Genomic DNA, 13,230 nt, shown 5'->3' with positions numbered 1-13,230 from the left:
AGCTAGAGCCAAGAGTTCGATTTTTACAACTCCATCCACTTCAAGGAATAGACAAGAGACACCTCCATCATCTCCAACTTACACTCCTAGCCCTAGGATTCCTGGAATTCAAGAGGTAGGAGTTGACTCTCCCATACCTTCCATCGAATCTGAATTAGAAGGAGATCCTTTCCTTTCTTCTACAGAGAGACAAATTGTAATTGAAGAAGTAGAATCATCTGAAGAAGAGGGAGAAATTCCTCCTCATACACCTTTAGTAGAAGAACCAGAAGACTCTGAAGTCTCCAGGGAGACTACCATGACAGAGGAAGGAGCAACTGGATTTGGTAGAGGTAGAGGTAGAGGAGGAGGAGGAAACAATGGAGGAGGTAGAGGTAACATTGGAGGAAATAGGGATGGGGATAACTCATTCGGGTTTCCTATAGTTGATGAGGACTCCCGAGCCACAATGAAAAACATCTCACCATCTGTCCTCCCAAACTTTCATGGGTTTAGGAATGAGGACCCTGAAACATTTCTATTTGAGTTTGAGGTAGTGTGTCGAACTTATGATTATCTGGATGACTCTCAAAAACTCAAACTGTTTCCTTCAACATTGAAAGGAGTAGCCTTGAAATGGTTCATGGGATTACTCGCTCAATCCATTAGGTCTTGGAATGATATGAAACAAACATTTTTGGATAGGTACCTGGACTATTGTATGCCCACCAATCACAAGGATGAGGTATTCAAAATGATGCAAAAAGAAGATGAAAACTTGGAGGAATTACTTGAAAGATTTCAATATAATCTGAAAAGAGCAAAAATGAGTAACTTGGATGAGGAGACCTTGAAAGCCCTTTTAATAAAAGCCATTAGAGATGAATGGATAGATCTTTTGAATATGATGGGAAAAGGAGATGTATCTCAACTTCCACTTTCTGACATAGCAGAATTATGTGTCCATCTCTCAAGGGGGAAATCTAAAACTCAAAAAGGGCCTAGAGATCCTTCTCTCATCAAAGCAAATAAATCTGCAACTGGATCGATAAGTAGGGCTGAGATTGGCAACATGCTTGATGAATTCAAAACTGATATCTTAGGGAGTCTTAGTGAGCAACTAGACACCCTTAAGATTCACAATAAACAGAAAGCAGAAGCTGAGGCTTTGGCCATCTTTTTCCCAAAGTGTAGGAAGAAACATGCTCTAAGGGAATGTCCCTTGGATGCAAAAGTTGTAGAAACATGTGTAATTTGTTCAGAAAATCATGAGACCAAGGATTGTCCTTCAATTCCTGGTCTCAAAGCTGTCTTTCAAGAAGATCCAAATACAATTGAATCTCTCTGTTTTGTTGCAAGGAGACCTTGGCAGGGGCAACAAAATCAAGGGTTTAACAACTCTATGAATTTTCAACCCCAACCAAATTGGAATCCTTGGCAACAACCTTGGTCCCAACCTCAAAATCCTTTTCAATCCTGGGTACAAGGTATGCAAAATCCTTATGGGAGATTTGCTCAATTTTACCAATATCCTCCATCTTTTCAAAACCAACAAGCTCCACAACTTCCAAATCCAAATCCACAACTATCATTGCCATTTCCACAACAACAACAACCTTCTCAACAGAATCCAAATTCTCAACTCTTGCTTCCATTCCAACAGAAGTCAAATCAACTTCCTTCTCAGCCATTGCCAAACCCCAATAATAAAAACCCTCAAAATGCTTACATGATGGAAGGACAACAATTTCCTACCTATATGATTGTTCCTCTCAATGAAGTACAACTCAGATCAGGTAGAGTCCTAGATAAACCTTCTATAAATACTCAAAAGCAAAGCATTTTTGAGGAAGAGTCTCTTGAAGCCAATAAGGGTTCTGAAGCATCTCTTCAAAACCCAAACACTCAAAAAGAAAAAGAAAAAGAATTAACCCCCACAACTCCCATAGTTGAGCAACCTGCATCTTTATCCACACCTCCTTTTCCTGAAAGATTACAAATTGACAAAGGAGTGGAAAAACAAATTTGGTTGCCTGACTATAATTTTCTAGATGAATTGAAGAATGTCTGTATCAAGATTCCCTTGTTACAAGCCATTAAAGAGATTCCTATTCTAGCAAAAACAATAAAGGAGTTGAGTTTTAAAAGACCAGGAAGGAAACCAAGAGATACCAGAAGGATCCACCTGGTAGGAAAAATTGCAGATATCATGATGGGAAAAATTACTATGCAGAAATATGTAGATCCCGGTAGTCCAATTGTCAAAACACATATCAATGGGGTAGAAATACCAAATACTTTGATTGATTTAGGGGCTGCTATCAACATTATGAGTAGACAGACTATGGAACAGCTAAAACTTCTTAATCTTCTTATTACACCTACTTTATTGCAACTTGCAGATCGATCAATTATTAAACCAGATGGTGTATTAGAAGACATTCCAGTCTCCCTAGACTCTTGGGAATATCCAATGGATTTCATGATTTTAACTCCCAAGAGTAATCTAGGAGGACATCCTCTTATTTTAGGAAGACCTTGGCTAGCCACAGCTGATGCTTTCATAAGTTGTAGGTATGGGGATATGTATATTTCTGATGGTAATTCGACAAAGAAGTTCAATCTGTATCCTCCAGCAAAAGCAATTACAGAAATAGGGGATAATGAGTGGGTTGATGATGAAGATACTATACAACCTGTCTTTACCATTTCTGAGATCAGTGAAGATAGTCAAATTCTGAACACATTAGAAAACTTTGAACCATCTTCAGAATATGTCCACACACAATTTCAGTTGGATTCTGACATTGAGTGTCTATCATCTAGACAAATGTCTCTTTTCTCTATGGAAGAGTTTGGTAGTTCTGCCATTGAGATTTTTCCAGGAAAAACATTGAATATCAACAGAAACTTGGAAAAATCACAACAGGGAAAGCTAACCAAAATCTTGCAAAAACATTCTACTGCATTTGCATGGGAATATACAGATATGAAAGGTATTGACCCGAAGACTTGCATTCATCACATCTACATTGAGGAAAATAGTAGACCAATCAGACAGCCTCAAAGAAGGATGAATCCAAACCTTAGGGAGATAGTGAAAGAAGAACTCCAAAAGTTACTTAATGTAAACTTCATTTACCCCATTTCAGATAGCCGGTGGGTTTCTCCTTTGGTTATAGTACCTAAAAAGAATGGTAAATGGAGGGTTTGCATTGATTACAGGGAATTGAACAAAGCAACTTTGAAGGATCACTTTCCTTTGCCCTTTATTGATCAAGTATTAGATACTTTAGCAGGCAAAAAGTATTTCTCATTTTTGGATGGTTTTAGTGGTTACAATCAGATTCAGGTAGCACCTGAAGATCAGGACAAGACCACATTTACCTGTCCATGGGGAACTTTTGCTTACCGAGTACTTCCTTTTGGATTATGTAATGCACCCGCAACATTTCAAAGGGCAGTACTAGGAATCTTTTCTGATCTAATTCATGATTGTGTAGAGGTCTATATGGATGATTTTACAGTTTATGGTAACTCATTTGAAGAGGCATTAGAAAATTTGGAAAAAGTCCGTATAAGATGTAAAGAAACAAATCTTTCATTAAGTCATGAAAAATGCTTTATGATGTTTACTGAAGGGATTGTTTTAGGACATCATATTTCAAGAGATGGAATTAAAGTTGATAGATCAAAAGTTGAAGTCATCTCCAAGTTACCTATTCCAAATTGTCAGAAAGATGTTAGAAGTTTTCTTGGATTTACTGGATATTATAGAAGATTTATTGAAAACTTCACTAAGATAGCATCTCCGCTTTTCAAATTACTTACAAAAGACTGTGAATTCAATTGGGATCCTGACTGTCAATCTGCATTTGAGACTTTAAAAACAAGAATATCTGAAGCACCCATTTTGAGAGGGCCAAATTGGAAACTTCCTTTCCATATTTCTACAGATGCTTCAGATACAGCTCTAGAAGCTGTGTTGGGTCAAAAGGATTTAGTTCCTTATGCCATTTACTACACCAGTAAAAATTTGACTCCCACTGAGTTAAATTATACTGTGACTGAAAAAGAGTTCTTAGCCGTTGTTCATGCAATCAACAAGTTTAGACATTATATAACAGGCTATGAAACTTTTGTCCATACTGATCATTCTGCAATTAGATATCTCATGAACAAACCTGTTACTAATGGCAGAGTTACAAGATGGCTTTTACTTTTACAAGAATTCAATATTATTGTGTTAGATAGACCAGGAAAACAAAATACAGTAGCTGATTTCTTGTCTAGAATCCAAAATACTAACGAAGATTCTCCTGTAGAGGATAAGTTTCCATATGAATATTTGTTTGCAGTAACTGCTAAAACTCCTTGGTATGCAGACATTGCTAACTATTTGGTTACAGGGAAGCTACCTCCACACTTATTTCCTAATGAGAAAAGGAAAATTATTCAGGAGAGTTCACATTATTCATGGATTTCTAATGAATTGTTCAAAACAGGGCTAGATTGTGTGATCAGAAGATGTGTTCGGGAAGATGAAATGCCTGACATCCTTAAGGCATGTCATGATGAACCGTGTGGTGGACACTTTGCTGACAAGAGGACGGCCTATAAAATCCTTTCTTTAGGATATTATTGGCCTTCTCACTTCAAAGATGCAAAACAATATGTTAGAAGGTGTGACAGCTGCCAAAGAGTTGGGAAACCAACTCTTTCAAATGAAATGTCATTACAACCACAGGTACTCATCGAACCCTTTGAAAAATGGGATTTAGATTTCGTTGGACCTATTAATCCACCATCTAGACAAAAGAAGTATATATTGGTTTGCACTGATTATGTTACTAAATGGGTAGAAGCCAAGGCATTGCCTTCTGCCACTGAAAATTCAGTTGTTCAATTTCTTTTTGAGGATATTTTTACTCGTTTTGGTGTCCCAAGAGAAATTGTGACAGATCAGGGAAGTCAATTTACATCTAACCTGATGGAGAAGCTAATGGAAGAATACAAAATCAAGCACAGAAAATCTACTCCATACCATCTGCAAGCAAATGGTCAAGTGGAATCTACAAATAAAGTTCTTGAGAGCATCATCACCAAAACTGTTCATCTCCACAGAAGAGATTGGGCAGAAAGGCTTCCTGAAGCCTTATGGGCCTATAGAACTACATGGAGGAACACAACAGGACATTCTCCCTATGAACTTGTTTATGGGAAAGAAGTCTTGCTCCCCATTGAGTTTCAAGTCAAGACCTTCAAGATGGCAGTTCAGTTGGGGATGAATCTATCAGAAGCCCAAAAGCACAGAATGGAGCAGCTGAATGAGCTAGATGAAATAAGACAAGATGCAATTTTAAGGACTGATCTAGTTCAGCACCAAAGAACTAAGTGGCATGACAGATATATCAAGGAGAGAAAGTTTCAAAAGGGAGATTGGGCGTTACTGTTTGATTCCAAGTTTAAAGACTTCAAAGGGAAATTTCAGACTCATTGGCTTGGACCATATGAGATTGATGAAGTCTTTAGCAATGGAGCAGTTCGAGTCAAGACTATTGATGAGCTTCAAACTCCTCTCATTGTGAATGGCCACCGATTGAAAATTTATCATAATCCACTCTCAAAAGAGGACTTTGTCAAAATGATTCAAGAAAATTCTGCAATGAGGCTGGTGGAGAAGAATTCTTCTCCTCCATCAGCCTAGTCTTTGTTTCTTTCAGTTGAAAAAAAAAAAAAGAGAAAAAAAAAAGAAAAAATATTTTGTATAAGCCTGAAAACCAATCATAGATTGGCAGTCTTATACAGAAAATGTAGAGTGAAAATCAGGGACACCTGACACTCTATATTTTCCAAAAATAAAAAAAATCTCTCTTCCTCTCCATCTTCACTCCACTTGTCATTTCCATCTTCATCTCCATCTCATCTTCATCTCCATTCCACTTCACTCCACTCCACTTCATTTTCATTCCATTTCATTCATCTCATTCCATTCCATCAATAAAAGTCCCTCTCAGGACTATTTCATTTAGTTAAGTCTTTTTCTAACTATTTTGTGCAGTTAAAGGGGTGTTGTCTCAGTTTCCGCAGCTGGGAACCGTTTCCGCAGCTAACACTAGTTTCCGCAGCTCGAAACGATTTCCGCAGCCAGCACACTCTGTCCCTACAACCAGGATTACTCTGTTTTCAAAAATCACAGTCAGAGGTATCATCATCACCAAGGGCAGCAAGGATATGAGGCATCTGCAAGATTAGAAAGCAATAATGGGTCAGCAACCTTAATCAACAAATGGCAAACTTATGAAGGTATGATCAAAATCTTTTCCAAACAACAATTTAATGTCATTTTATGCATAGTTATTAAATCGTGGAAAGAGCCACTAAATGCAATGATTCGGCAAGATCATCCCACTCCTCCTCCACGATAATGCTTCATCCACCTCATACCTTTCTAACGGTCCCCTAATCATCATTAATTCAAAACTTGAAACGGGGCTGCTCCTCCATTACTGGCCATACCTCTGTGACGTAACCCAATGTACCACGCCTCTCCTTACCATCATTTCCACAGCCAACGCTGAGACGTGTGCGTAAGCCACCCGACTCTAAAGGATTCGGCCGTTATTCCGTCCACTTATCACTCCATTTCCGCATGCATTGAACTCATTTCTCGTGTTTGTCTTCTACTCCCTCGTACTCACACCATTTCCACTCTCATTTCCGCTGCAAACTCCACAGCTCTGTTTCAAACCCTGATTACAGTTCTGCAATACGCCTTGCATTATGTTACGGCTACTCCACTTACAGCCATAATCCACCTGTTTTTTCTCGTGAGCATCCTCCTTGAGCATCCACACACATTCAAAGCTTCAACCAAAGTTGAGAGCCGAAGATGGGGAAACTGCTTAGAGCTGAACCTGAGGGTCCGAAGTATTTAGAAGGATACCCACAGACGAAGGAAGCATTAAAGAAAGCAAAGTGGTTGAAGTTTATTCAAAAATTCAGAGGGTATAATAAGGAGGTAATGAAAGCATTTGCTCGATCCTTCAATGGACACACCGTGGAAGTAGGGGACCTGAAATTCACAATAACAGAGAACACCATAGCAACAGCAACCAGTCTACCTCAGGAGGGAGAAAGATGGTTTAAGAACAGAGGGCTGGAAGATCAGGGATGGAAAGACATGCTTAAGAACCCAGGTATGGACACTTCAATATTCACTAAACGGATTCTTGTGCATGTAATTAAGGAAGAATGGACTGCATTGTTATTACTTGTTCAAAAGTTTATCACATGTGAGGGCCGCTTTGGCACTATGTATATGTACAATGCAAGGATTATGATGAATTTCATGGAAGGCCATGCCCTCAATTTACCCTACTTTCTGTTAGCAAGCCTAAAGAAAATGAGTTCCACTGTCCAAAAGCATGTAGGCCATATTGAACCCCACTTGTGTCATCACGGGTTCATTAGAATTCTCATAGAAGAGCAATTGAAGAATAACAAGGATACATGGGAAAAGTTTCTAATCAGAAACCATTTCCAAGAGGTGACTGAAGCCTCTAGCAGTTCCCCTAGAATCCCAAAAACAAGTAGGAGAAGAGAAAGAGATGTTGCAGCTCAAGATCCTCCTACAGTAGAAACTCAAGAAATTGCTCAAGAAGAAGAGGAAGAGGGAGATAAAACTAAGAAATAGAAAAAGGATAAAGGGAAAACAATTGTTCAAGAATCATATCCATCACCTGAACCTTCAGTAGAAGAAGACTCTCAAACCTTGGCTGATAGACTAGCACAACTTCAAGCTGCTGCCCTCTCAAAGAAGAAACAAAAATAAAAACAAAGTGCCCAGCAAAAGAGCACTAGTGCACAAGTGAGAAGAAGCAGTAGACTTAAAGAAAAAATGAGTGTGACTAAAGAAAAACAATCACATTTCATTGATTTGGGAGAAGGTACACCTGAAAAGGCTCCAACTCAGCTTGACCATGAGTCGAGTCCTCCAGGTGTTGAGTCCACTCCTCCACGTGAAGAGAGTCCCTTTCAGCCAGAACCTCAAATAGAATTTGATTTTGAACATAGCCCAAGAAGAACACCTGAAATTGACCCTGACCAGCAGGAGGTATACAATTATTTGGAGACCTTGGAGCAATCAATTGCAGGTCCAAGCACTATATTGCCTCTTGATGAACAGGTCCAATCTTTAAAACAGGAGGTGTTTGAGATAGAAGTCCTGAACCGGCATATTAAACAAGAAAACAAAGCATTGAAAGAACAAATCAAGGTGGACAAAATTGTCCATGACAATACCATGCTTCACTTAGGACTCTGGCAGAAGAAGAACAGAAAATTGAAGAGAAAATGTAAGAAGCTGAGCAGGGCATTGATCAATTTGAAATTCAGGTGTTTAGTCAGAAAACCAAGGACAATTTTGGCAGCAAGGAGAAAGAGAAGAAGGCTAGATGTTTTGGCAGAAGCATCTCAGCACATGAATTGAAAAACAATGAAAAAGTTTTGGTTGCATGAGGACATGCAACACCTTCACAGTGGGGGTATGTTGAGCCTCAAACCTGCACTTCTTTACACATCCTCTCAGCCTCCTTTTCCTATTCATTTCCTTCTTTTGCCACTCATTCCCTCCATCAAATTGCTCAAATCATTGTATTTTAGGACTTTTTACATGGTTTTCTAATTATGCTAATGACTGTTGTTGGTTTAGAATTTTGGTTCAAAGTGCTGCGTTTCTGCAGCTCACACAGGGTTTCCGCAGCTAATCCCGGTTTCCACAGCCAACCCCGGATTCCGCAGCTGTTTTATTAAATGATATGTTCCAGGTGTCCTCCGGGAAGAAGAGCCACATGGGCAAGTTCGTGGAACCAAGGACATGGTGTGTGTCCTTCCAGCTCACCCAAACCGGTCATAAAAACCCGTGGTCAACGAGGAGGCAAATACGGTCAACAGAAGTCATTGGCGGTGGCACGGCTCTGCGTGTTCTGTTTTGGAGCACGTGAAGAACAGGTGGCATCTTCCTCAGCCACGAAGACAGTGGGAAACATGAATCCAACCGCAGATTGAATGCCCACAACGACCGTTGCCTAAATCCGAGGACGCAGCAAGATTACGTGTTTTTACACAGCTGCTTGAATAGCTTAGTTTTCGTTAAGTTAGTTTGCTTTCCTCTGTTATAAATAAAGCGTCTTTGAACGCTGGATAGTTAGTCGTTGTTGTAATCGCTTTGTAATTTTGAGCTCCCCACTATACTTTTACATTTGCTGTCAATACATGAGAAGACTGTTTTACACTTAAGCGTATAACTGCTCCTTGAACCGGCTGAAGTAGGCAGAGGGCCCCTGTTTGCTGAAGCCCTGTATAGTAATCTTTAATTTCCTGCATTTCTTTTTCTTGTTTCATGTATAATAGCTGTACAGATGTCTTTTAATTGCTGCGTTTTTATTTCTTTTCAACATGTATATTAGTTGTACATAAACTTTGAATTCTGCTGATTTACATTTCTGCACTTTTGTTCATGACTGATCAGTGTGTTATGCAGGTTTCTTAGGCAAGCCCGGGATAGTTTTCTTTCTTTTCTTTTCATAACTAGTGGCATGTGTGATCATCTTGTCTAGGCTGCTGACCTTTATTTTTCTGCAGTTTGATTTTTATTAAGTATCATTTCTTTAACTTGCACTTTACTTTCTGCTCAGTAGTTATCAAGTTGTTCATTTATTGATGGTTCTTTTCCTATAATCAACTAACTTTATTGGAGCCAAAATATCACTTAGTGCAGCTTGGTTTATTTTGCTTTAAGACTCACATTACTGACCTGTTCATAATTGTTCTCACATGATTAAGAAAAGGTTAAAATAGTGTGATTTGTCTCACTTAAATTTCACATTGATTAGATTTAAATGAAGAGTTAAAATAGTGTAAAGTAGTGTAAAGTAGTTGTTCTTGCTTTTAATTGAGTTAATATAGATTTCATTTTCATTTTCATTAGCAGCAGAGATACTGGGCCGATGCCATTAGCCCTTTATTTGATTTTAAGCTTTGATTTTATTACAGTTGTTGTTCAAGCTTTCTTGTAGAATACTTTTCAAGTTTTGAGAAATCACTTAGAAATCACCATAATCATCCACATTTCACTTGCTTTATTACTTCCATCACATCACAGTAGGAAAGATACATTCGAAAACAAACTAAAAAAAAAACTAAAAACGACAAAAGATTAAGAAAACGGTTATCTAAGTACATATAGTACACCTCACTTCATCAGCTTATGAGCCCCGGGTTGACATTTAAAAGTTGCAATTTAGACATCACTAAATTGACCAAACACCCAGTATGGGAGTACCACGTTCCACCCGAACGTAGAATGGTTGAGCCAAAATCTCTTCAGCCATACACCCCTGTGCCACATACCAAGCATGAATGTGGGATCTCATAGAACACATCAATCTAAAACCATCTAGGGTTTCCATAGGCCACCCACCTCAACCCATCAAATAGTGATTCCACCTCACAGTCGTACATCACAAAACCATCATCATATTGGTCTCTATCCATGCCTTCCAGGGCTTCCAACGCATTTGTTCCAACCAAGGCTTCCAAGACTAGTAACTCAACCCACAGCTACCATCGGGCTTCTAAAGCTTTTTTCTAACCAAGGCTTCCAAGGTTAGTAAATCAACCCACCAAGGGCTTCCAGAGAATTTGTCCAACCAAGGATTCCAGGACTAGTAACTCTACCCACCAAGGACTTCCAAAGCATTTGTCCAACCAGGGATTCCAGGAACTAATAACTCAACCCAAGCTAAGGAAACATGAGAACCAACCAAAACAAAAAAAATAAATAAAACCAAAATCACCATGGATATCCCAGAAATTGCAAGGCTAGGAAAATCTATTTTCCATCCAGGCAATCCTCCATGTCAATGGCAGATCATAATTAAGAAACCACACGCATTTTTCATGCATGCGGAAGCTAGTGAGGAAAACATACATGCAACTCGGTATCTTCTAGCCAAATCTATTGTAGTTATTGATCCTGATGTCCTCTTACACTTTCCTGCTCTTCCTTTTCCTTCTTGATCCAAAACTCCAAGTATGGCACACTCTCCAAGAGTGATCCAAGAAAATTCTAAGTATCCAAGAGTATGAGAGAGAGAAAGATCTCCAAAACTGAACTAACCAATATTACACTGACCAAGCCTTCCCACTAATCCTTAGAAGTTGTTTTACTAATGAGGCCTATATTTTCTTCAATTTCCATTATTTTCCTCCAATTTCCTCCTCACATGCAACCTCTGACCTTTCACCTTCATTTTCTCCTATTTACCATTATTTTCATAAATAAAATGCCAATAAATGCCTCATGCCTTTCCAAATCCTTTTCCATTGCCTTTTCCAATTTCCTTAGCCATAATAAACCAAATGAACACCCACTAGGATGTTTTCCTCACCATTCAGCTTGGAATATGTGTCCCATCACCATGGTCTTATATATTTTTACATGGATTCTTAACCAGGGTTGTTATATAACCCTTTCCCTTGGGCGAAAACTGTCCTCGGTGTTCAATGACACCTATAACCAACAAGACAGTTGAAACAAAACATATGGCCCAAGGGGCTTTATAACATAGCTCGTTGTAGTGTTTACAATGACCATCTGCTAAAACGTGACAAACATACCATTTACTAGAGCTTTATAACATATATTATTATGATATTTACAATAATAACCACATATACATGTAGAAATTTCACCATAGATCACTTGATAATGCAATATACTAAAGCAAAATACTTGATCTACTTCTACTATCAAACTTTGCGGAAGCTTAATCAATCTGAGCAAGATCAATCAGAACACATATAATAGAGAAGAAGATTCAGTCACACATGAAACACAGCAAATACTCAAGGGAAAGCCTCAACCAAAAACCCTGCTATCTGTATTATCATACAAGTGGAAATATCTCAGGATTACACAAAGCTTTAGCTCAAAAGCTATCTAGCTCTTAGTACAATCCCTCACTACTGTTCATAGACAGAATATACAACACATATGTCTTCCTTCAGTCATCCAAGCCTCCTATTTCCTTGCACAATTTCTCCTGGGTCCTCCAGCTGCAACCTGTGTGATTCTCACCTCACACACAACACTGACCTCTGAAATAATTGTGCAATCCTGAAGGAGATAATTCCTTCTGCATGGATGAGTTTCCTTTATAGGAAAATTCCTCCAACTGATAGTACATTGTCCCTTCCTTTAATCTCAACTGGGTCTTTGTCTGAATTGACATGCATGAGTTATTTATGAGAGAACATTTACTTATTTGCAGAACACTAATTGCATGCATGCATGCATTAACTGACTAAACTCACAATTAGTTCCTCAAACTGTTTGGAACTAATTTAATTGGACTTAACTCAATTAACTAAGCTAACTAATTACAACTCAAATGTAACTCACCCTTATCTCCTTAATTAAGGGATAACTTCCTCAATTAAAGGGATAATTGTTGCATGTCTTCACATAGACTTCATGTTTGATTTTCTCCAACTAATTAACTCAAGATAAATTAATTAATTATTTTTCAAACAGTGAGTGAGACTAAATTCGAATTTTAATTCAGGGACTAATTAAAATTGGAATCTATCCCGAAATGCTATTTATAGCAATTCTATTTTTTTCTATTTCCAATAGAGTTGGAGTATATCCTGAAATGCTATTTATAGCAATGTTATTTTTAGCATTTCTATTTTTAGAATTTCTTGTTGTTGTTTTCAACACTCCCTCTCAACAAGAAAGGCATTCAACTCAAACCCAATCCTGAACCTTTGGAATGTTTTGCATGCAACACTTCTCTCAAGTGTTGTTGCTCCAGCAACTATAGGAACACAAAAAATATCCAACCTGAATCAGAATGATGCCTCTATCATCAAAGTATCTAACTACTATTGCCTCTATCGACTGAAAACTCTGCACCTCTGTGCCCTTCAATATCTGACTCCTCTAGCCTTTGTCACTTTGATCTCTGACTGCATCAATCACACTGATTCCTCCTGCAGCATTCGTGTTGCTACTAGTCCTATCTCCTAGCACTACATCTGCACTGCACCTCCTCTCATCATGTTGCATCGTGCTGCCCACTGCTACACTGCAACTCAGTTACTGAGAAGTAAGTAACTGATCTCCCAACTGACCTCCCTGTTAGGCTAGAAACACCCTCTGATGCTGAAGCTCCCTTTGCCGCT

This window comes from Pinus tabuliformis, chromosome 3_2 (genome assembly GCF_031772625.1).
Source record: "Pinus tabuliformis cultivar Carrire ecotype Pingquan chromosome 3_2, CPIR1, whole genome shotgun sequence".
In the NCBI taxonomy this organism is placed as follows: Eukaryota; Viridiplantae; Streptophyta; class Pinopsida; order Pinales; family Pinaceae; genus Pinus; species Pinus tabuliformis.
Note: the sequence above shows the minus strand (reverse complement) of the source record.